Source organism: Nerophis ophidion, linkage group LG07, assembly GCF_033978795.1.
Source record: "Nerophis ophidion isolate RoL-2023_Sa linkage group LG07, RoL_Noph_v1.0, whole genome shotgun sequence".
Classification (NCBI taxonomy): domain Eukaryota; kingdom Metazoa; phylum Chordata; class Actinopteri; order Syngnathiformes; family Syngnathidae; genus Nerophis; species Nerophis ophidion.
Window position 1 is genome coordinate 9,797,154 of NC_084617.1, and position 24,444 is coordinate 9,821,597.

Sequence of the window (24,444 nt, forward strand, 5' to 3'; positions counted from 1 at the left end):
TGCGCCATGTTATGTTATGTATGTACGTATGTGTATATATGTATGCACATATATATATATATATATATATATATATATATATATATATATATATATATATATATATATATATATATATATGTTATGTATGTACGTATGTGTATATATGTATGCACACATATATATATATATAAAACTGTGGTACCTGAACCATTAGCGGTACGCATCCTACATCTTGTGGTACGCCAAAGAAACGTTTCATACATGTAACGTCTCTAATGTACTTAAATTGGTGCTATTTACAGACCACACAAACATGTTATTGGCGCTGCTGTTGTGTTTCTGAAAAATTGTGTCAATTAAAGAGGTGGCTTGATAGAAACAAATTACATTCAAACCAAACCAAATTCATGTTATTTGGTAACTGTAAAATGAACCCTGATGCAATAATGCAGATAGATGTTGTTGACGTTGCAACAATTGTACATTTTTAGGTGTAATTATGGACAAAGTGAGATGGAAAACTCACATTAAAGCATGTTCTAAGCAAACTGTCGCGGAATATGTCAGTACTCAGGAAGGCCAGACACATTATGGACCACAAATCACTCAGCATTCTTTACAATTCGCTGTGCAGAAGTTTGGGGCAATACTTATAAATCTACATTAGAGCCACTGTTGATTCTGCAAAAAAATAGCAATTTGTCAGAGTTAGTTGTTTACGAACCCCAAGATGCAGAGGAGGCTGGCATTGAGTACGTAAACATGATTTAATAAAACACTAGGACGAGAACAAACAAAAAGGGTACTAACAAAAAAAGCGCACGCGGCGGATATCAAACTAAGAAAGCTAGCATGAGAGCTACAATATAAAAGGAGCCTAGCATGGAAGCTAGCAAAAACAAATAGAGGTTAGCATGCAGGCAAGCATAAACAGAACCGGGAACAGAAGTTGTTACGTGTTGTATAAAGACAAATTGGAAGCAGGTAACAAAAAACAGTAAGCTACAAACATCTAACGAAATATAGCTTACCGCTACGCTGCAAAGATACGACACGACAGGAAGTGAAGTGAAGTATATTTATATGGCGCTTTTTTCAAGTGACTCAAAGCGCTTTACATAGTGAAACCCAATATCTACGTTACATTTAAACCAGTGTGGGTGGCACTGGGAGCAGGTGGGTAAAGTGTCTTGCCCAAGGACACAACGGCAGTAACTAGGATGGCACAAACGGGAATCAAACCTGCAACCCTCAAGTTGCTGGCACAGCCACTCTACCAACCGAGCTATGACAATACCATACGATAATCCAGCCCTGACTGGAAGACAAAGCAAGTACAAATAGGAGCGGGCTGATTGACACCAGGTGTGGCCAGGTGCCAATCAGCCGCAGCTGAGGGGAAACAAAGCACTCAGGGAGACAAACAGGAACCTGAACCAAAATAAGAGTGCTGACAGGAACTAAGGACAGGAAATACTAAACACACAGAGGAAAAACTAAAATCAAAACAAACTGTCAGTGGCAAGCCTGACACAATCATGATAAGTTCTAAGACTGGTTGCAAACCCTTTATTCTCATAATCAGAAATCCTGAAACTCACAGATCTGCTACACTTCCAAACAACACAAGTTATGTACATGGCTGCAAACAACATACTACCTGCCAATATTCTAGCATGTTTTCTAGGGAAACCCAATCTAAAACATCAGTATGCATGCTCAACTTGATGAAACCTTTGCATTTCAATATGTGGGGTGAAACTGTGGAACAGACTCGCCAAAGGAGCTCAGACAATGTCAAACCACGAGCAAATTTGAACAGCGGTACAAACAGGAGGTATTTACAAGGTGGGGAAAAAGACGGGTAAGACAAACAGTCGAGTTCTCACATTTTGCTATACTTGCTATTTATGTTATTTATTTTTGACTCAAGCAGTTATGGTTTTGTTTGTTGGTGATTAAGTTAAGAAAGGAACACAGCAGGCACAAGATATTGATGCAACGTTGATTATACTTACAGTACAGGCTAAAAGTTTGGACACACCTCCTCCATTCAATGTGTTTTCTTTATTTGCATGACTATTTACATTGTAGATTGTCACTGAAGGCATCAAAACTAGGAATGAACACATTTGGAGTTATGTACTTAGCAAAAAAAAGTGAAATAACTGAAAACATGTTTTGTATTTAGTTTCTTTAAAATAGCCACCTGTTGCGCTGATTACTGTTTTGCACACTCTTGGCATTCTCTTGATGAGGTTCAAGTGGTAGTCACCTGAAATGTTTTTTACTACGCAGGTTTCATAGTTTTGATGCTTTCAGTGACAATCTACAAGGTAAATAGTCAGAAAACGCATTGAAATGAGAACGTGTGTCCAAACTGTTGGACTGTACAGTATACTGATTTATATATATATATATATATATATATATATATATATATATATATATATTAGCTATATTAGCCTACTATCCAAATGACTTTAAAAGTCTTGTATAAGTGTTATATATATATATATATATATATATATATATATATATATATATATATATATATATATATATATATATATATATATATACAACACTTATACAAGACTTTTAAAGTCATTTGGATAGTAGGCTAATATAGCTAATATAGACACTTACATCATGTGTTGCCTTCATTATAACACTTATGTAAGACTTTTAAAGTCAATTTGATAGTAGGCTAATATAGTTAATATAGACACTTATATACATGTTATAATTAAGGCAAGACATGATGTAAGTGTCTATATTAACTATATTAGCCTACTATCAAAATGACTTTAAAAATCTTATAAAAGTGTTATAATGAAGACAACAAATGATGTAAGTGTCTATATTAACTATATTAGCCTACTATCAAAATGACTTTAAAAATCTTATATAAGTGTTATAATGAAGACAACACATGATGTAAGTGTCTATATTAGCTATAATAGCCTACTATCAAAATGACTTTGAAAATCTTATATAAGTGTTATAATGAAAGCAAGACATGATGTAAGACTTTTAAAGTCGTTTTGATAGTAGGCTAATAGAGCTAATATCGACACTTACAGTATGTGTTGCCTTCATTATAACACTTATATAAAACTTTTAAAGTCATTTTTGATAGTAGGCTAATATAGAAACTTACATCATGCGTTGCCTTCATTATAACACTTATGTAAGACTTTTAAAGTAAATTTGATGGTAGGCTAATATAGTTAATATAGACACTTATATACATGGTATAATAAAGGCAAGACATGATGTAAGAGTCTATATCAGCTATAATAGCCTACTATCAAAATGACTTTGAAAATCTTATATAAGTGTTATAATGAAAGCAAGACATGATGTAAGACTTTTAAAGTCGTTTTGATAGTAGGCCAATATAGCTAATATCGACACTTACAGTATGTGTTGCCTTCATTATAACACTTATATAAAACTTTTAAAGTCATTTTGATAGTAGGCTAATATAGAAACTTTCATCATGTGTTGCCTTCATTATAACACTTATGTAAGACTTTTAAAGTCATTTTGATAGTAGGCTAATATAGTTGATATAGACACTTATATACATGTTATAATTAAGGCAAGACATGATGTAAGTGTCTATATTAACTATATTAGCCTACTATCAAAATGACTTTGAAAATCTTATATAATTGTTATAATGAAGACAACACATGATGTGAGTGTCTATATTAGCTATAATAGCCTACTATCAAAATGACTTTGAAAATCTTATATAAGTGTTATAATGAAAGCAAGACATGATGTAAGACTTTTAAAGTCGTTTTGATAGTAGGCTAATAGAGCTAATATCGACACTTACAGTATGTGTTGCCTTCATTATAACACTTATATAAAACTTTTAAAGTCATTTTTGATAGTAGGCTAATATAGAAACTTACATCATGCGTTGCCTTCATTATAACACTTATGTAAGACTTTTAAAGTAAATTTGATAGTAGGCTAATATAGTTGATATAGACACTTATATACATGTTATAATGAAGGCAAGACATGATGTAAGACTTTTAAAGTCGTTTTGATAGTAGGCTAATAGAGCTAATATCGACACTTACAGTATGTGTTGCCTTCTTTATAACACTTATATGAAACTTTTAAAGTCTTTTTAATAGCAGGCTAATATAGACACTTACATCATGTGTTGCCTTCATTATAACACTTATGTAAGACTTTTAAAGTCATTTTGATAGTAGGCTAATATAGTTAATATAGACACTTATATACATGTTATAATTAAGGCAAGACATGATGTAAGTGTCTATATTAGCTATAATAGCCTACTATCAAAATGACTTTGAAAATCTTATATAAGTGTTATAATGAAAGCAAGACATGATGTAAGACTTTTAAAGTCGTTTTGATAGTAGGCTAATATAGCTAATATCGACACTTACAGTATGTGTTGCCTTCATTATAACACTTATATAAAACTTTTAAAGTCATTTTGATAGTAGGCTAATATAGAAACTTACATCATGTGTTGCCTTCATTATAACACTTATGTAAGACTTTTAAAGTCATTTTGATAGTAGGCTAATATAGTTGATATAGACACTTATATACATGTTATAATTAACGCAAGACATGATGTAAGTGTCTATATTAACTATATTAGCCTACTATCATAATGACTTTAAAAGTCTTATATAAGTGTTATAATGAAGACAACACATGATGTAAGTGTCTATATTAGCTATAATAGCCTACTATCAAAATGATTTTGAAAATCTTATATAAGTGTTATAATGAAAGCAAGACATGATGTAAGACTTTTAAAGTCGTTTTGATAGTAGGCCAATATAGCTAATATAGACACTTACAGTATGTGTTGCCTTCATTATAACACGTATATAAGACTTTTAAAGTCATTTTGATAGTAGGCTAATATAGCTAATATAGACACATCATGTGTTGCCTTCATTATAACACTTGTATAAGACTTTTAATGTCATTTTGATAGTAGGCTAATATAGACACTTAAATTATGTGTGGCCTTCATTATAACACTTATAGAATACTTAATTTTTTACGGCTCCAGACAGATTTAATTTCTTTAATTTTGGGGTCAACATTTTGCATTGCCAAACCCTGTTTTAATATACTATTCAAATGTTTGAAATAAAGCATGTATTAATTCAAGTACAGTGTTTTATTTTCCCATATTCAAACTGTGTGTTATGTCACTTGATGAATATAACCTCAGGCTTATTTTAAATGAATACTTACGTCTACTACGCTGCTGTATTTCAATATTGGTCATGATGGTGGTACAGGTGCTTTCTGAGGTGGTATTTGGTGGAAAAAAAGTTGAGAACCACGGCCTTACACGCATGCATCTGCTGCGTATCGCCTTGCGTGAAATAGATCATCAGGATCGTAGGAAGTGTCATTTCCTGTTTAGCAGCCAAATGTTAAGTGACTTGAACGGGATGACGGGAAAATCCGACATGACATGAAGTTCTATTACCATATTCCTCGCGAGCTTCACAGAGGGGAAATGTCAGGCTCCTCAAGGCCGAACAGAGACTTCCATTTTTAGAGTCCTAATTAGATCCCTGACAGACAGAAAAAAAAAAAAAAAAAGTATTTCATGCCTGAATTTGGTGACATTGCGGAAGTTCGGACGACCTAAAAGGGACGGGAGGAAGTCAAAGTGTGTGAAACACACTGAGACCTGCACTTGATGTCTTGTGTGAGGATGTGTTAGCCCAGGGCCATCCCTCAGCAACAGTCAAATGATGCCTTCAAGTCCACATTCTAAAATCCGTTCTTTCATTCACATCTTTGATTTTGTTCCGCCTTAAACAACATAAAATGTGGTATGATATGCTACATCACAGGTGTCAAACTCAAGGCCAGGGAGGTCAAACCTGGCCCTCCACATTATGTTTTGTGGCCCTGGAAATAATATGCGTTAATAAAATGCTTAATATTTTCTTACTAAAAATAGATTTGTTCTTTTCCTTTTGACATTAAAAATATATTTTGGAATTCAAAATGATCAAAATCTAAATATATCATGTATTCCAAAAGTATGTTTTGTTAAAATAAAGATAAATACTGTACTTAAACATTTTTGTGGACGACCTTTGCCGTCGTTGCTCTGGTTCCATGGACCACTCAGGAAGGACATTGCTTAGCAGGTTTGACTCTTGTTTATTCTTTCAATAACACAAGCTTGTCTGCGATCGGGTCGCTTTTCAGCTCCTTCTCTCCTGCTCGCTCGCTCTTTCAGCCAGGCACGTCGTCGCTGTCTTCGGCTCGCTCTCTGTCGCTCTCGGTCGATCTCGGTACTCAGATTCTCCAACTCTTCTGCCCCGATCTCTCCTGCTTCTCCCTTTTTATGCAGCGTAAGGAGAAAGGTTAATCGTTTCCCGGTGTGTGAGCCAGCCACGTACCTGAATTAAATTGCGGCGGCGTTGCTCCCGGCCCGCCCCGGCTCTCCGCTCCGCCGTATTCTCCGCCTCCTTGCTGCCATCTTGGGCAGGGCTCCAGCATGCCCTGCCCCGCCATCGGCCCGCCGGCTCCGCCTCTCCACAATCTGCTTGTCAAGTTGGGGGGGGGTAGCAGCTTGCTGCGGGGTCGTTCTCCTGGGAAAGTAGACGGACTACTTGGGACATGGCGTGTAGGTATAAACATGATTTCATTTTAACTAAAAAAGGTACAAATAAAAAGCACTCACAGCGGAGGCACAACTTGGCTAAGGAAACAAAACTAACACTTTAATGTAAACTGAACTTAAAACAAACAAAACTTACTGTGGCTTGAAAAGAGCAGCATGGACTTAGGCATGAAAAACTAGCATGGACAGGGCATGAAAAGAACAATGAAGCCAGAAGGACTGACTGGAAATTGTTAGAAAAATTGTATGTAAATTATCAAAAAACTTTCTGATCTCGGAGTTTCAAGTGAACAGATGAGAGCTGTCTTTTTTGCACCAAGCAAAGTCTTGGAAGATTTTGTTGTGTACGTTGGAATGCGATGGGAGGGGTTATCTATTGTCCCCAAACACCTGCCGAAGCTGAATCCAGGACGAGCCCAAGCCTGAGGCATCTTTTTCTTTTGTCTTCAATGTGACCGAAAACAATGACTGTTAACATACTCCCTATTTCTGTTGTGACATGTGTTGTTACGTAAACATTAAATATCTAAATAAAAGAGACGTAAACCTTTTTCATCGGAGCGTGGTGCAGGACTGTACAGAGAGTACAGTGGCCATGTCTCTCCTCAGATCTGAGTGTAAATTGAATTCTGTCTCTGTTTGGTTCCTTGCCTTTTGTCTTGTTTAATAGATGTCATCAGTGTTTAAACCTGACAGAAATGACAAGCTTAAATACTGCCTCTGATTAGTGCTCGGGAAGCAGGTGAGCGGGCGAGCACTAATCAGAGGCAGGTGAACACAATAAGTAACCAAGGCAACAAAACAAGGGAGTGAGAAAACAGGAAGGAATGGAGTCAAAAACAAAAAACTAACATAACCGAACAAAACATAATCACAAGACATGACGCTGCTTGACTTATGATTTCAAAACAAATTGTCAATCAAATTGGAGACTGTAAAACTGACAATAGATTTTACGTTAAATTCCGCCCACTGAGTTTTGTTTTTGTTATTTTACCGTAAAATCAACCTTTGGTACTGTTTTTTTTCCCACTAAAACATTAAAAAACAAACAAAAAAAATATTGAAACAAGATTTTACAGCAAAAAAACTAAACAAAACTGGCAGCTCTGTTGCTTTTCAACTTGTTTAAGTCGGGGTCCACATTAATCAATTCATGGCAATGCTGCTCACTGCTCCCCTCACCTCCCAGGTGGGGGTGATCAAGGGTGAATGCAAAGGATGTGAGTGACACTCATTAGTACTTTAACTTTTTTAGACCTATAAATGGGATCAGTTTGGTAAAGAAGCAAAACTGGTCCCACAGCAAAACCACCAATATTTTGGAATGAGAAAAAAAAAAATACACTAACAACCCAATATGTCAATTTTAAAACAAGACCATCTGTTCCTATAAACCAGGGGTCGGCAACCCGCAGCTCCGGATCATGCGACTCTTTAGCGCCGCCCTAGTGGCTCTCTGGAGCTTTTTCAGAAATATATGAAAAATGGAAAAAGATGAGGGTGGAAAAAAATACATATTTTTTGTTTTAATATGGGTTGTCGTACTTGTATAGCGCTTTTCTTCCCCTTTTTAAGGAGCCCAAAGCGCTTTTGACAGAATTTCCACATTCGCCCATTCACACACTGACGGCGGGAGCTGCCATGCAAGGCGCTAACCAGGTCCCATCAGGAGCAAGGGTGAAGTATCTTGCCCAAGGACACAACAAACGTGACTAGGATGGTAGAAGGTGGGGATTGAACCAGTAACCCTCAGATTGCTGGCACAGCCACTCTACCATTTTCGCCACGCCGTCCCCTAATATGGTTGTTGTTGGACGACAAACATGACACAAATCTCCCTAATTGTTATAAAGCACACTGTTTGTATTAAACATGCTTCACTGATTCGAGTATTTCGCGAGCGCTGTTTTGTCCTACTAATTTTGACGCTCCTTGAACTCACCCTAGTTTGTTTACATCAGGGGTGCCCATTACGTCGATCGCGAGCTACCAGTCGACCGCGGGGGGTGTGTCAGTCGATCTCCAGCCAGGCTTTTAAAAAAAATAGACCTAAAAATTAGTGATCATCAATCTTCACCAAGACGTCACTTAAATGACATTCACGGTACCGGAGGGTCTTGTGAGATGACGCTGGCTGCTGCAAGATCATTATTATGAAAATATGACCGAGAGGAAGGCGAGAAACACTTTTTATTTCAACAGACTCTCGCGCCGTACCTTCCGTCAAAACTCTAAAGGCCGACTGCACATTTCCTATCTTCACAATAAAAGCCCAGCTTCATGCTGCCTGCGCTAACTAAATACAGAGTCTTGGAAAACTGGCGTGCACAAGCGGTCCCTCAGAAAGCTGGCGTGCACATCACTCTTATTTTGTTAGCGCAGGCAGCATGAAGCAGGGCTTTTATTGTGAAGATAGGAAATGTGCAGTCGGCCTTTAGAGTTTTGACGGAAGGGACGGCGCGAAAGTCTGTTGAAATAAAACGTGTTTCTCGCCTTCCTCTCTGTCATTTTTTCATAATAATGAACTGGCAGCAGCCAGCGTCATCTCACAAGACCCTCGGGTGCCATGAATGTCAATCAAGCAAGCTACGGAATTTGCCGCCAATGTTTTTCTTGTAAAGTGTATGGAAGCTGGATGAATTAGATGCCAAAAACCAACCACTTTCATGTGGTATTGTACAGAAAGGACAACTTTTTTTCTCCTCCATTTGAAAATGTGGGCGTTATCATCATTACTGTCTGATTCCAATCAATGCAAGTCATCAGAATCAGGTAATACACCAACTTATATTCTTGTCTTCGTGAGAGAAAGACATCTATATGTGTTACACATGCTTGTATTATCATTAAACACATTTAACTTGTTTACAAAAATGTCTCTTTCATAAATGCATAAATATAAATGATATATATAAATGAGGTAGATCCCCCTCGAGTTGGTCAATTGAAAAGTAACTCGCCTGCAGAAAAAGTGTGGGCACCCCTAGTTTCTCTGACTTTCTAAGATTTTTTTTTTCTGTCTCATTTTGTCCACAAAACTTTTAACGTTGTGCATGGCATGAATGCACAAAGGTGAGTTTTGTTGATGTTATTGACTTATGTGGAGTGTGCTAATCAGACATGTTTGGTCACTGCATGACTGCAAGCTAATCGATGCTAACATGCTATTTAGGCTAGCTGTATGTACACATTGCATCATTATGCCTCATTTCTAGCTATATTTGAGCTCATTTACAGTTGTGATCCAAATTATTCAACCCCCACACAATTTTGCTGTTTTGGCAAGTTGGACATTTTTTCCGTATTTTGTTTATAGTCATATCAAATAAAGATGTGTCAAATAGACAAATGCAACTTAAATTGCAACACTGTATTTTACAAAATACCAAAAAAGGACATTTTTCTTAATATCTCATTGACCAAATGATTCAACCCCCTAGTTCCATGCATCTTTAGTACTTAGTAGAACACCCTTTGGCAGTAATGACATCCTTCAAAGGTGATACATAAGCTTCTTGCAAGCATCTACAGGTATTTTAGCCCATTCCTCTTGGGCAAAGGCCTCCAGTTCATTCATATTCTTGGGCTTTCGTGCTAGCAACTGCCTTCTTCAAGTTCCACCACAGCTTTTCTATAGGATTTAGGTCTGGAGACTGTGAAGGCCACTCCAGAGTCTTCCAGCCCTTCTTCTGCAACCACTCTGATGTTGATTTGGAGGTATGCTTGGGATCCTTGTCCTGTTGGAAGGTCCAACGTCTCCCAAGCCTCAGCTCCGTCACTGACTTCATGACATTTGCAGCTAATATATCCTGCTAGGAAATAGAATTCATAATGCCTGGAGATTCCCGGTACCTGAGGCAGAGCAACAGCCCCAGAGCATGATTGACCCCCCCACCATGCTTAACAGTAGGCCAGGTGTTCTTCTCTTTGTAAGCTTCATTTTTTTCTCCTCCAGACATAACGTTGGTTCATAGGCTCAAAGAGTTCCAGTTTTGTCTCATCACTCCATAGAACAGTTTCCCAAAACCTTTGGGGTTTGTCCAGATGATTTTTGGCATACTGGAGTCTATTTTACTTGTGCCTGGTAGTCAGAAGTTGGGTGCGCCTGGGAGTTCTGGCATGGAGGCCTTCATTTCATAGTCTGCGCCTTATTGTCTGGGATGAAACCTGCGTTCCCCCCTCTGCAATGTCCTGTTGTAGTTCTTCAGCTGTTACCCGGGGGGTTTTCACCACTGTATGCTTCAAATACCGGACAGCATCGTCTTTCTACCACGCCCAGGTAGTGTTTCCACTGTGCCTTTAGCTTTAAACTTGCGAATTATGCTCCCAACTGTGTCTCTTGGAATGTGTAATGTCTTTGCTATTTTCTCATATCCATATCCTTTCTTATGAAGAGAAATTACCTCCTCTCTTGACTTCTTTGACCACTCCCTGGACTTCACCATGTTGCAAATACACCATCGACCATCTACAACAGGGGTAGGGAACCTATGGCTCTAAAGCCAGATGTGGCTCTTTTGATGGCTGCATCTGGCTCTCGGATAAATCTGAGCTGACATTGCTTAACACGATAAGTAATGAATAATTCCACTTGTAATCAGTGTTAAAAATAATGTTCAAAGTATAAAACATTCTCATGCTTTATGTTCAAGAAGTTGCATTAATGGTAAGAAGTAATTTATTTATTATTGGTTAGTGTGGGGCTTGCCCTCCTAGGGGTTCTTCAGATCATCAAGAGCCTGTTTTAGGGTTACAATATTGTTTTATTTTATTTTTCTCTCAGTTGCTTTCCAGCAATTGTCTTTTTTCTCCTTCGTCCTCACTCGCGCTCTGGCTCCAGCCCCAACCCTTTCTCTCCTCCTAGCTGCTGCTTATAACAGAGCGACAAGTGATTAGATAACAAGGCCCAGGTGGGCCGTCTACGCACCTGTCGCTGATTTCGAGGCCGGTCCTGGCAACATCCTGCTTTGCTGCAGGCTCACAGGCCACGCCCCCTCCACAGTTAGCTTCAGAATAACAATGTTATTACAAAGAATAAGAGACCTATTATACTCTGGAAATGTTGGTCTTACTTAAAAATGCACACGTTTAGTTGTGTTCGGTGTTAAAAATTTTTTTATATGGCTCTTAGGGAAATACATTTTAAAATATGTGGCTTCTTGGCTCTCTCAGCCAAAAAGGTTCCCGACCCCTGATCTACAAGAAGCTGAGCGTCACAGTCTTTTTCAATCAGTTTAATTGTTGCTCGTTATGGTTCTAATCACATCTCATCAATCAATCAATCAATGTTTATTTATATAGCCCCAAATCACAAATGTCTCAAAGGACTGCACAAATCATTACGACTACAACACCCTCGGAAGAACCCACAAAAGGGCAAGGAAAACTCACACCCAGTGTGCAGGGAGAATTCACATCCAGTGGGACGCCAGTGACAATGCTGACTATGAGAAACCTTGGAGAGGACCTCAGATGTGGGCAAACCCCCCCCCCCTCCTCTAGGGGACCGAAAGCAATGGATGTCGAGCGGGTCTAACATGATACTGTGAAAGTTCAATCCATAGTGGCTCCAACACAGCCGCGAGAGTTCAGTCCAAAGCGGATCCAAGACAGCAGCGAGAGTCCCGTCCATAGGAGACCATCTCAAGCGGAGGCGGATCAGCAGTGTAGAGGTGTCCCGAATCGATACAGGCAAGCGGTCCATCCTGGGTCCCGACGAGCGGTCCATCCTGGGTCTCGACTCTGGACAGCCAGTACTTCATCCATGGTCATCGGACCGGACCCCCTCCACAAGGGAGGGGGGGACATAGGAGAAAGAAAAGAAGCGGCAGATCAACTGGTCTAAAAAGGAGGTCTATTTAAAGGCTAGAGTATACAGATGAGTTTTAAGGTGAGATTTAAATGCTTCTACTGAGGTAACATCTCGAACTGTTACCGGGAGGGCATTCCAGAGTACTCTGTTTGGTATGTTACAAAATATAATGTTGTAATTGAAGTTGCATTTGTCTATTTAATGCATCTTTATTTGATATGACTATAAACAAAAAGTCCAACTTGCTAAAACACCAAAATTGTGTGGGGGTTGAATAATTGTGATCACAACTGTAGTTTCCTTTAAGTCCTCTTAATTCAATTTATATCTCATGACACACTATCTGTATGTAATATGGCTTTTATTTTTTGCGGCTCCAGACAGATTTGTTTTTGTATTTTTGGTCCAATATGGCTCTTTCAACATTTTAGGTGGCCGACCCCTGCTATAAAGCTACATCGGGGTCTTTGATATTGCCCACACTCTCCGCGGACCCTGAACTACCCCTCCACTTCCTTATGCCCATATTTGGCAGCTCATCGGTGGCCAACGTGAGCTCGCCAAAGCGCTTTTCCACGCGTCCACACACACAAAAATGTGCTTTTCTCTCTCATCTGTTGCTGGAACCAAAAAAACAAAACAAACCTTCAAATCTTTCCCTCCAAGTTGATCGCTCACTCGAAGCCTCTGTCGTCGTGTTGACACGGAGCTCCCACCTAAAAAACAACAACTAGGAGCCTTTTTTTGACGAGCGGACACAGGTGAGGTAAGCCCAGCTAATTTATTGTTGCAATTAATCAAAACAATGCAAGTTTTTTTTAAATGTTTTTCGTGGAAGTGGATTGCACTGCGGGATATTACTTTGATTACTGCCACCTGTTGATACCGCATCTTAAATTGGCGGATAAAGTTCAAAGGACGTCCATCCATTTTTTATTTTTATTTTTTATTTTTTACCGTTTGTCCCTTTTGGGATAATCATGCAAAAAAACACATTATCTGCCAAAATAACTCATAAGTTCATTCACTGTTCATCACCTAAACTGATGTTTCTTTCACATTGTGATACATGTCATGTGTGTTTGTGCTTGATTGGATGGAATTTAGTGTTTTGTTAATACCGTAACTGTTCTGCGGGAAATGTTGACGCAGAAACAAAACATTTTTTTGCCAGTGGGTGCTCGGTGTGTGTGTGTGTATTAGTGTTGTCCCGATACCATTATTTTGGTATGGTATTTGGGTACTTTTCTCCACAAAAAAACGTCATTATTGGCTTTATTTAAAAAAAAAATCTTAGGGGTTTATAAAATATATGTTTCTTATTGCAATTGTGTCCTTAAATAAAATTGTGAACATACAAGATAACTTGTCTTTTAGTAGTAAGTAAACAAACAAAGGCTTCTAATTTAGCTGCTGACATATGCAGTAACATATTTCATCAAAATTATTAAGGACAAGTGTTAGAAAATTCATTTTTAATCTACTTGTTCATTTACTGTTAATATCTGCTTATTTTCTCTTTTAACATGTTCTATCTACACTTCTGTTAAAATGTTATAATCACGTATTCTTTACATTAGTTTTGGATGATACCACACATTTGGGTATCAATCTGATACCAAGTAGTTAGAGGATCATACATTGGTCATATTCAAAGTCCTCATGTGTCCAGGGATATATTTAATACGTTTATGAACCTAATATGAATTTTTTTTAAATGAAAGATTTTGTGATGTAATATACATCGATTTAATCATAGTAGTATCGTCTAGATATGCTATTGTATGTGGTATCATTACAGTGGATGTTATGTGTAAGCATACTTGCTTTATATTTTAAAGTATTTCATATGTATATATATATATATATATATATATATATATATATATATATATATATGTGTGTATGTGTGTATATATATATATATATATATATATATATATATATGTGTGTATGTATGTGTATATGTGTGTATGTATGTGTATATGTGTGTGTGTATGTATGTATGTGTATATGTGTGTGTGTATGTATGTATGTGTATATATGTGTGTATGTATGTGTATATGTGTGTATGTATGTATGTGTATATGTATGTATGTATGTATGTATATATATATAAATGTATGTATATATATATAAATGTATGTATATATATATAAATGTCTGTATATATGTATATATATGTATGTATATATGCATATATATGTATGTATATATATATGTGTATATATATGTGTGTATATATATATGTATGTGTATATATGTACATATATGTATATGTGTGTATATATATATATATATATATAAAGTGTGTGTATATATTTGTATGTATATATAATATGTGTGTATATATGTGAATATGTATATATACATATGTGTGTGTATATATATATGTGTGTGTGTGTGTGTATATATCCATCCATCCATCCATTTTCTACCGCTTATTCCCTTTCGGGGTTGCGGGGGGCGCTGGCGCCTATCTCAGCTACAATCGGGCGGAAGGCAGGGTACACCCTGGACAAGTCGCCACCTCATCGCAGGGCCAACACAGATAGACAGACAACATTCACACTCACATTCACACACTAGGGCCAATTTAGTGTTGCCAATCAACTTATCCCCAGGTGCATGTCTTTGGAGGTGGGAGGAAGCCGGAGTACCCGGAGGGAACCCACGCATTCACGGGGAGAACATGCAAACTCCACACAGAAAGATCCCGAGCCTGGATTTGAACCCAGGACTGCAGGACCTTCGTATTGTGAGGCAGACGCACTAACCCATATATATATATATGTGTGTATATATATATATGTGTGTATATATATATATATATATATATATATATATACTGTATGTGTATAAATAAATAAATAATAATGGGTTGTACTTGTATAGCGCTTTTCTACCTTCAAGGTACTCAAAGCGCTTTAACACTACTTCCACATTTACCCATTCACACACACATTCACACACTGATGGAGGGAGCTGCCATGCAAGGCGCCAACCAGCACCCATCAGGAGCAAGGGTGAAGTGTCTTGCTCAGGACACAACGGACGTGACGAGGTTGGTTCTAGGTGGGATTTGAACCAGTGACCCTCGGGTTGCGCACGGCCACTCTCCCAATGCGCCACGCCGTCCCTTATAATATATATAAGGGACGGTATATATAATATATATATACTATATATATAATATATATCTATATATAATATAGTATATATATAATATATATATACTATATATATATTATATATATATAGTATATATATATATACTATAATATATATATACTATATATATATTATATATATATAGTATATATAATAATTTTTTTCCAATCATTTTGGCACTTGCAAGCGCACTTCTTCTTGTTACTCGTCATCACCATGTCTCTTCTTCGTTCTTCTGCTCCGTCTCTTATGTTTTTGGACATTAACTACTTGCCGTGGTTTTGAAGCAATGCATGATGGGAATCCCGATGTTGTGTGTCCGTGTATTAACGAGCTTTATGGGTAACAGAGTTTAGCTCGGTTGGTAGAGCGGCCGTGCCAGCAACTTGAGGGTTGCAGGTTCGAATCCCGCTTCCGCCATCCTAGTCATTGCCGTTGTGTCCTTGGGCAAGACACTTTACCCACTTGCTCCCAGTGCCACCCATACTGGTTTGAATGTAACTTAGATATTGGGTTTCACTATGTAAAGCGCTTTGAGTCACTAGAAAAAAAAAGCGCTGTATAAAATATGATTCATATAATAGTCTCCTTTTCAGGGGAGAGAGGACCCTAAAGGCTGTGCCTTTAAGCCACGCCCCCAATATTGGTGTCCGGGTGGAAATTGGGAGAAATTCGGGAGAATGGTTGCCCCAGGAGATTTTCGGAAGGGGCATTGAAATTCAGGAGTCCGCCAATGGCGTTTGTTTACATTGTCGTGTCCCGGAAGAGTTGGTGCTGCAGGGAATTCTAGGAATTTGTTCTGTAGTGTTTATGTTGTATTGCGGTTCAAATATTCTCCTAACAATGAGTTTGCCGTTGTTGTTTAGTGTGGGTTCACTATATGACTGTCATTAGGTGGACTATGGTGCGGTTTGTTTTCCCGTGGTGCAAAGCGATTGGACCGGACATGACGTGAAGGTAATGAAATATTTAAATTTTACTATAAACAGGAACAAACAAAAGGCGCTCTCAGAGGAGGTTCAAAACTTGGCTATGAAAACAAAAACTTGCACTAAGGCAAAACTATGGACATAAAACAAAGCTTGCACAATGGCATGAATAACGAAAAACTTGGAACGAGGAAGGAACATGGATCATCGGCATGGATAACAAGGGTGTGTCGAGGGTGAGTAGAAGGTGATAGAGGATGATGTCGCCAGGCTGACTGCCTGGCAACAGCAGGCTTAAATAGTGCTGCGGTGCTTGAAAACAAGTTCAAATGAATCAGGTGCGTGCGTCGTGAGGACCGGTGAACTGATTGGTAGTCATGGAAACTAAAACAAACCAGGGTGCGCCAAAACAGGTACTAATGGAGGCAAAAAGAAAACAGAACATCACTAAACGGAACATGATCACAAACACATAACTGGCACAGGTTCATAGTGTCACTCTTAGAGTGACATGTATGGCTGTTGCCAAAGTACCGTATTTCCTTGAATTGCCGCCGGGGCACTAATGAATTTAAAACCTCTTCTCACACCAGCGCTTACCAAAGGCATTCGGTAAACGTAAGCATGCGCTAATTTTTTTAAAACCTCTTCTCACACTGGCACTTATCAAAGGCATGCAGTAAAAATATGAGTGTGATCTAAGGATACCATCATGAAAAGCACATTTAATAAAAAAAAAACTTTATTATGGTCTTACCTTTACTTATAAATGAAGTCCATGCCAGCTCCGTCTGATCAAAAGCATCGATAACTTGTTTATAGAAGTCTTCCTTATCTTTCTTCAGTTTTAAAAGTCTCTCTGTCTTGATGGAGATCTTCCTTTATTACCTCCTGCTTCGATTGAAAGTCCAGGTTAGAAAACCGCTCTCAGTTAGCTCGGCTCCTCACGTCCCGGCGAGGACAGAATTATCCTCGGACAACTCCCCCTCCCGTTCTGCTCCGTGGGTGATCTCTTTATCCCACCTCTGCCACCATGAAGTGTTATTGTTTAAATAATACACTGGGTATTTAGGACTGGAACATGCTTTATTTCAGCCTGCGGCAATTTAAGGAAATACGGTATGCCCTTCATCCGCTCTTGTGCAGAGTGTTCAAAGTCAAAATTATTGTCAGTAGTTCATTATCAGGCACAATTAAATCTTGGGTAGGCTTTGTTAATTATAGACTAAATGATTTAGGACTTTTAATGACGTAAATCGGGCTAAACCCGTCACAAAATTAACAGTAAGATTGATTTCTCAAAAATCATTTTAAAGATCGAGAGGAGCCAGATGAGGTGGTTCAGGCATCTGGTCAGGATGCCACCCGAACGCCTACCTGGGGAGGTGTTTCGGGCATGTCTGACCAGTAGGAGGGAGACCCAGGACATGTTGGGTAGACTATGGCCTGGGAACGCCTTGGGATTCTCCCTGGAAGAGCTGGACGAAGTGGCTGGGGAGAGGAGCGTCTGGGCTTCCCTGCTTAGGCTGCTGCCCCCGCGACCTGACCTCGATTAAGCAGAAAAAGATGGATGGATGGATGGAATCCCCACCAATCTCACGTGGGTGCTCGTGATGCATCAACAAGTTACCTGTGGAAAATTGGTGACGTTTCTTATCCATTTTTTTCCTTTTTTGTTTACATCAATAAGGCAATGTTTGTGGTTTTTTCAGGAATTGAGGTTACAAGCGTGGCGTCGGCTGCACGAGCAGAGGATGCTGGTGGGTTTGCGACATATGTGCACACGTCTGAGATCTCGCCGTGCCTAAAAATATCCTCCTCGTGCAACTTTCCTCAGAAAACGCAGCGTGGGGAAGGTGGCGGCTCCGCTTTAGACTCATCTCTGCACGCCAATTAGTTGTGAATTAATCACCGGGCCGGCTTTGATGGTGCCTCCGAGTTATTTATAGCGTGTTGATAGTGTTTTTCTTCCCACTCGGCCCCGGTTTTAGTCACCAGAGCTCGACTACGAGGGAGGATGTGTTGTCTGTTTGTGAAGTGCTGGCGGCGGCTCACGCTTCCAAAGGATTTTCTGCGCCGATCAATGGCCGAGCTGTCATGTGCCTTGACGACACGGCCCTGAGGGGAGCTTTTGGGAATAGACTGACTGGATTTTCTTCCCCCCACTCAGGTCTTGGCCCAGTGGGTTGCAGATTAGCCGTGTTATCCACAGGTGCAAACTTTGGCGTCCGTCCCTGTGAAAGATTTTGTCGCCAGAGCTGTCAGTTTGATCCACTTATGCCGCATCGATCTCGGTCTCCGGGTCTGGGGAATATTCAAGTCATTTTTTGGTTCGTTGGAGAGAGATTTCCTAACAAATGTTACCCAATAGCAGACCTTGGCAGGTATTGAGAGGAAAAAAATGTGCCTGGGGGCCGGTGTGTATATATAATATATAAATAAATATATGTACGTTAGTTAGGGCAGGAAAAAACACAGAAGCTATTTCATCCCGACAAGCCTGTTTCGTGGGTTTCCCTCTCGAAAAAGGCTTGTCGGGATCAATTTTTTTCCTTATCAACGTATATTCCGCTCTACCCCCGGTATTGAGCACTGTATAACAGATAAAACACAAAAACCTCATAAATATATGTATATACCTGTAAAAATATGCTGTACAGCAGGGGTGCCCATTACGTCGATCGCGAGCTACCAGTCGACCGCGGGGGGTGTGTCAGTCGATCTCCGGCCAGGCTTTTAAAAAAAATAGACCTAAAAATTAGTGATCATCAATCTTCACCAAGACGTCACTTAAATGACATTCACGGTACCGGAGGGTCTTGTGAGATGACGCTGGCTGCTGCAAGATCATTATTATGAAAATATGACCGAGAGGAAGGCGAGAAACACTTTTTATTTCAACAGACTCTCGCGCCGTACCTTCCGTCAAAACTCTAAAGGCCGACTGCACATTTCCTATCTTCACGATAAAAGCCCTGCTTCATGCTGCCTGCGCTAACTAAATACAGAGTCTCGGAAAACTGGCGTGCACAAGCGATCCCTCAGAAAGCTGGCGTGCACATCACTTGTGCACGCCAGCTTTCCGAGACTCTTATTTTGTTTGCGCAGGCAGCATGAAGCAGGGCTTTTATTGTGAAGATAGGAAATGTGCAGTCGGCCTTTAGAGTTTTGACGGAAGGGACGGCGCGAAAGTCTGTTGAAATAAAAAGTGTTTCTCGCCTTCCTCTCTGTCATTTTTTCATAATAATGAACTGGCAGCAGCCAGCGTCATCTCACAAGACCCTCGGGTGCCGTGAATGTCAATCAAGCAAGCTACGGAATTTGTATGAAAGTGTATGGAAGCTGGATGAATTAGATGCCAAAAACCAACCACTGTCATGTGGTATCGTACAGAAAGGACAACTTTTTTTCTCCTCCATTTGAAAATGTGGGCGTTATCATCATTACTGTCTGATTCCAATCAATGCAAGTCATCAGAATCAGGTAATACACCAACTTATATTCTTGTCTTTGTGAAAGAAAGACATCTATATGTGTTACACATGCTTGTATTATCATTAAACACATTTAACTTGTTTACAAAAATGTCTCTTTCATAAATAAATAAATATAAACGATATATATAAATGAGGTAGATCCCCTCGAGTTGGTCAATTGAAAAGTAGCTCCCCTGCAGAAAAAGTGTGGGTACCCCTGCGTTACAGTATGTGTGCTTGGGTCCTGAGAGAAAAAAATGTGCTTGGGGGCCGGTGTGTATAAATAATAAAATAAATAAATATATGTACAATAGGTCAAGAAAAAACACACAGAGGCTATTCCATCCCGACAAGCCTGTTTTGCAGGTTTTCCTATCGAAACAGGCTTGTCGGGATGAACTAGTCGATCTCTTTTTTTCCCTGTCCTAACATATTTTCCGCTCTACCCCGGTATTGAGCACTGTATAACGGATAAACCACAGTAACCGCGACTATATAAATAAATATATGTATATACCTGTAAAAATATGCTGTACAGTATGTGTGCTTGGGTCCAGTGGGTTGGGTAATTATTTTGACTCGGGGGGCCACATTGAGAGAACATTTTTTATAAATAGTATATGAATAAATATATATACGTTAGGTCAGAAAAAAACACTAAAAGGCTATTTCATCCCGACAAGCCTGTTTCGCAGGTTTCCCTGCTAGGGAAACCTACGAAACAGGCTTGTCAGGATGAAATGGCCTCTGTGTGTTTTTTCCTGACCTAACGTATATTCCGCTCTACCCCGATATTGAGCACTTTATAACGGATAAACCACAAAAACCTTGACTATATAAATAAATATATGTATATACCTGTAAAAATATGCTGGCTGTACAGTATGTGTGCTTGGGTCCTGAGAGAAAAAAAATGTGCCTGGGGGGCCGGTGTGTATAAATAATATATAAATAAATATTTGTACGTTAGTTAGGTCAGGAAAGAAACACACAGAGGCTATTTCATCCCGACAAGCCTGTTTCGCTGGTTTCCCTTTCGAAACAGGCTTGTCGGGATCAGTTTTTTTCCTGTCCTAACATATATTCCGTTCTACCCCGGTATTGAGCACTGTATAACGGATAAACCACAGTAACATCGACTATATAAGTGAATGTGTATATATTTATATACCTGTAAAAATATGCTGTACAGTATGCAAAGCTTGGTTCTCGAGAGAAAAAAATGTGCCTGGGGGCCGGTGTGTATGAATAAATATATGTACAATAGGTTAGGAAAAAACAAACAGAGGCTATGTTATCCCGACAAGCCTGTTTCGCCGGTTTCCCTATCGAAACAGGCTTGTCGGGATGACATAGCCTCAGAACATACGTTAGGTCAGGAAAAAACAGACTATTTCATCCCGACAAGCCTGTTTTGATAGGTAAACCCGCGAAACAGGCTTGTTGGGATGAAATAGTCTGTTTTTTTTCCGACCTAACGTATATTCCGCTCTACCCCAGTATTGAGCACTGTATAACGGATAAACCACAGTAACCTCGACTATATAAGTGAATGTGTGTGTGTGTATATATATATATATATATATATATATATATATATATATATATATATATATATATATACCTGTAAAAATATGCTGTACAGTATGTGAGCTTGGTTCTCGAGAGAAAAAAATGTGCCTGGGGGCCGGTGTGTATGAATAAATATATGTACAATAGGTTAGGAAAAAACAAACAGAGGCTATGTTATCCCGACAAGCCTGTTTCGCGGGTATCCCTATCGAAACAGGCTTGTCGGGATTACATAGCCTCAGAATATAGGTTAGGTCAGGAAAAAACAGACTATTTCATCCCGACAAGCCTGTTTTAATAGGTAAACCCGCGAAACAGGCTTGTTGGGATGAAATAGGTCGGAAAAAAACAGACTATTTCATCCCAACAAGCCTGTTTCGCGGGTTTACCTATTAAAACAGGCTTGTCGGGATGAAATAGTCTGTTTTTTTCCCGACCTAACGTATATTCCGCTCTACCCCAGTATTGAGCACTGTATATCGGATAAACCACAGTAACCTCGACTATATAAGTGAATGTGTGTATATATATATATATACCTGTAAAAATATGCTGTACAGTATGCGAGCTTGGTTCTTGAGAGAAAAAAATGTGCCTGGGGGCCGGTGTGTATGAATGAATATATGTACAATAGGTTAGGAAAAAACAAACAGAGGCTATGTTATCCCGACAAGCCTGTTTCGCGGGTTTCCCTATCGAAACAGGCTTGTCGGGATGACATAGCCTCAGAACATACGTTAGGTCAGGAAAAAACTGACTATTTCATCCCGACAAGCCTGTTTTGATAGGTAAACCCGCGAAACAGGCTTGTTGGGATGAAATAGTCTGTTTTTTTTCTGACCTAACGTATATTCCGCTCTACCCCAGTATTGAGCACTGTATAACGGATAAACCGCAGTAACCTCGACTATATAAATAAATGTGTATAAAGTAAAGTAAAGTACCCCCAATTCCAACCCTGGATGCTGAGTGCCAAGCAGGGAGGTAATGGGTCCCATTTTTATAGTCTTTGGTATGACTCGGCCGGGTTTTGAACTCACAACCTACCGATCTCCGGGCGGACACTCTAACCCACTGAGTAGGTGTATACCTTTATCGCAGGGGTCACCAACCTTTTTGAAACCAAGAGCTACTTCTTGGGTACTGATTAATGCAAAGGGCTACCAGTTTGATACACACTTAAATACATTTCCAGAAATAGCCAATTTGCTCAATTTACCTTTTAATAAATAAATCTACATATACATATTCCGTCGTACATTTTTTTTCTTTTTACGGAAGGTTTTTTGTAGAGAAAAGATGTTGAAAAAAACACTTAATTGAACGGTTTAAAAGAGGAGAAAACGCGAAAAAAAATTAAAATTTTATTTCGTAACATAGTTTATCTTCCACTTCGACTCTTTTAAATTCAAACGAAAAAAATGAAGAGGAAAAATAGCTAATTCAAATCTTTTTGAAAAAATTAAAAGAATTTATGGAACATCATTAATAATTTTTCCTGATTTAGATTACTTTTAGAATTTTGATGACATGTTTTTAATAGGTTAAAATCCACTTTGAAATAAGATTCAAATTTGATTCTACAGATTTTCTATATGTGCCCGAATAATTTTTTTGAATTTTAATCACAAGTTTGAAGAAATATTTCACGAATATTCTTTGTTGAAAAAACAGAAGCTAAAATGAAGAATTACATTAAAATGTATTTATTATTCTTTACAATAATAATAATAAAAGAAATACTTCAACATTGATTTAAATTGTCAGGAAAGAAGAGGAAGGAATTTAAAAGGTGTATATGTTTAAAAATCCTAAAATCGTTTTTTAGGTTGTATTTTTTTGTCTAAAATTGTCTTTCTGAAAGTTATAAGAAGCAAAGTAAGAAAATAAATGAATTCATTCAAACAAGTGAAGACCAAGTCTTTAAAATATTTTCTTGGATTTTCAAATTCTATTTGAGTTTTGTCTCTCTTAGAATTAAAAATGTTGAGCAAAGCGAGACCAACTTGCTAGTAAATAAATACAATTTAAAAAAATAGAGGCAGCTCACTGGTAAGTGCTGCTATTTGAGCTATTTTTAGAACAGGCTACTCATCTGGTCCTTACTGGGCTCTACATAAAACAAGAATGCGAAAGGATTCCACTTTCAAAGCTTCAACAAATAGTTTCCTCAGTTCCCAAAAGTTTATTGAGTGTTGTTAAAAGTAAAGGTGATGTAACACAGTGGTGAACATGCCCTTTCCCAACTACTTTGGCACATGTTGCAGCCATGAAATGATAAGTTAACTATTATTTGCCCAAAAAAAAAAAGTTTGAGTTTGAACATCAAATATGTTGTTTTTGTAGCATATTCAACTGAATATGGGTTGAAAATGATTTGCAAATCATTGTATTCCGTTTATATTTACATCGAACACAATTTCCCAACTCATATGGAAACGGGGTTTGTATGTAAAACTTCCGGATGTTGATTTTGTTCCCCGACGTCCAAAAGTAGCCACGAATCACGACAGTCTAGTCCAGTTCAGGTCACCTCAGGACGGTTTGGAATGTTATGCATTGTGTTCCCAGTGTAGGCAGGAGGACGACTGCTCCGTTATGAATGTGTGAATAGCGTGGTGACACATTTTAAGGCGCCATGAATTCAACAAAAGATGACAATGGTGGAAGAATAGACAAAAGCACATTGTCACCGCTTCCTTCGAGCAATGATGAATGATTGCGGTGTTGGTGTTCCTGCGTTCTGTATGAATGTGAACATGCCCGTTGAGGCAGCATCAAAAGCAACTGGAGGACTCTGTATCTTGCAGGACTTTGCTCCGACGTACC

The 24,444-nt window shown here is 38.7% G+C and overlaps 1 protein-coding gene across 1 annotated transcript in view; it reads left to right on the forward strand.

Annotated features, from left to right (window-relative positions):
• Positions 1-12,966: 12,966 nt before the first annotated feature.
• The window catches only part of LOC133555872 (BAI1-associated protein 3-like), a 155,398-nt gene continuing 143,920 nt past the window's right edge, over positions 12,967-24,444 (forward strand). Inside the window, exon 1 of the mRNA XM_061905317.1 lies at positions 12,967-13,233. The gene's annotated coding sequence lies outside the window, so the exon portion shown is untranslated. The remainder of the gene's footprint in view (positions 13,234-24,444) is intronic.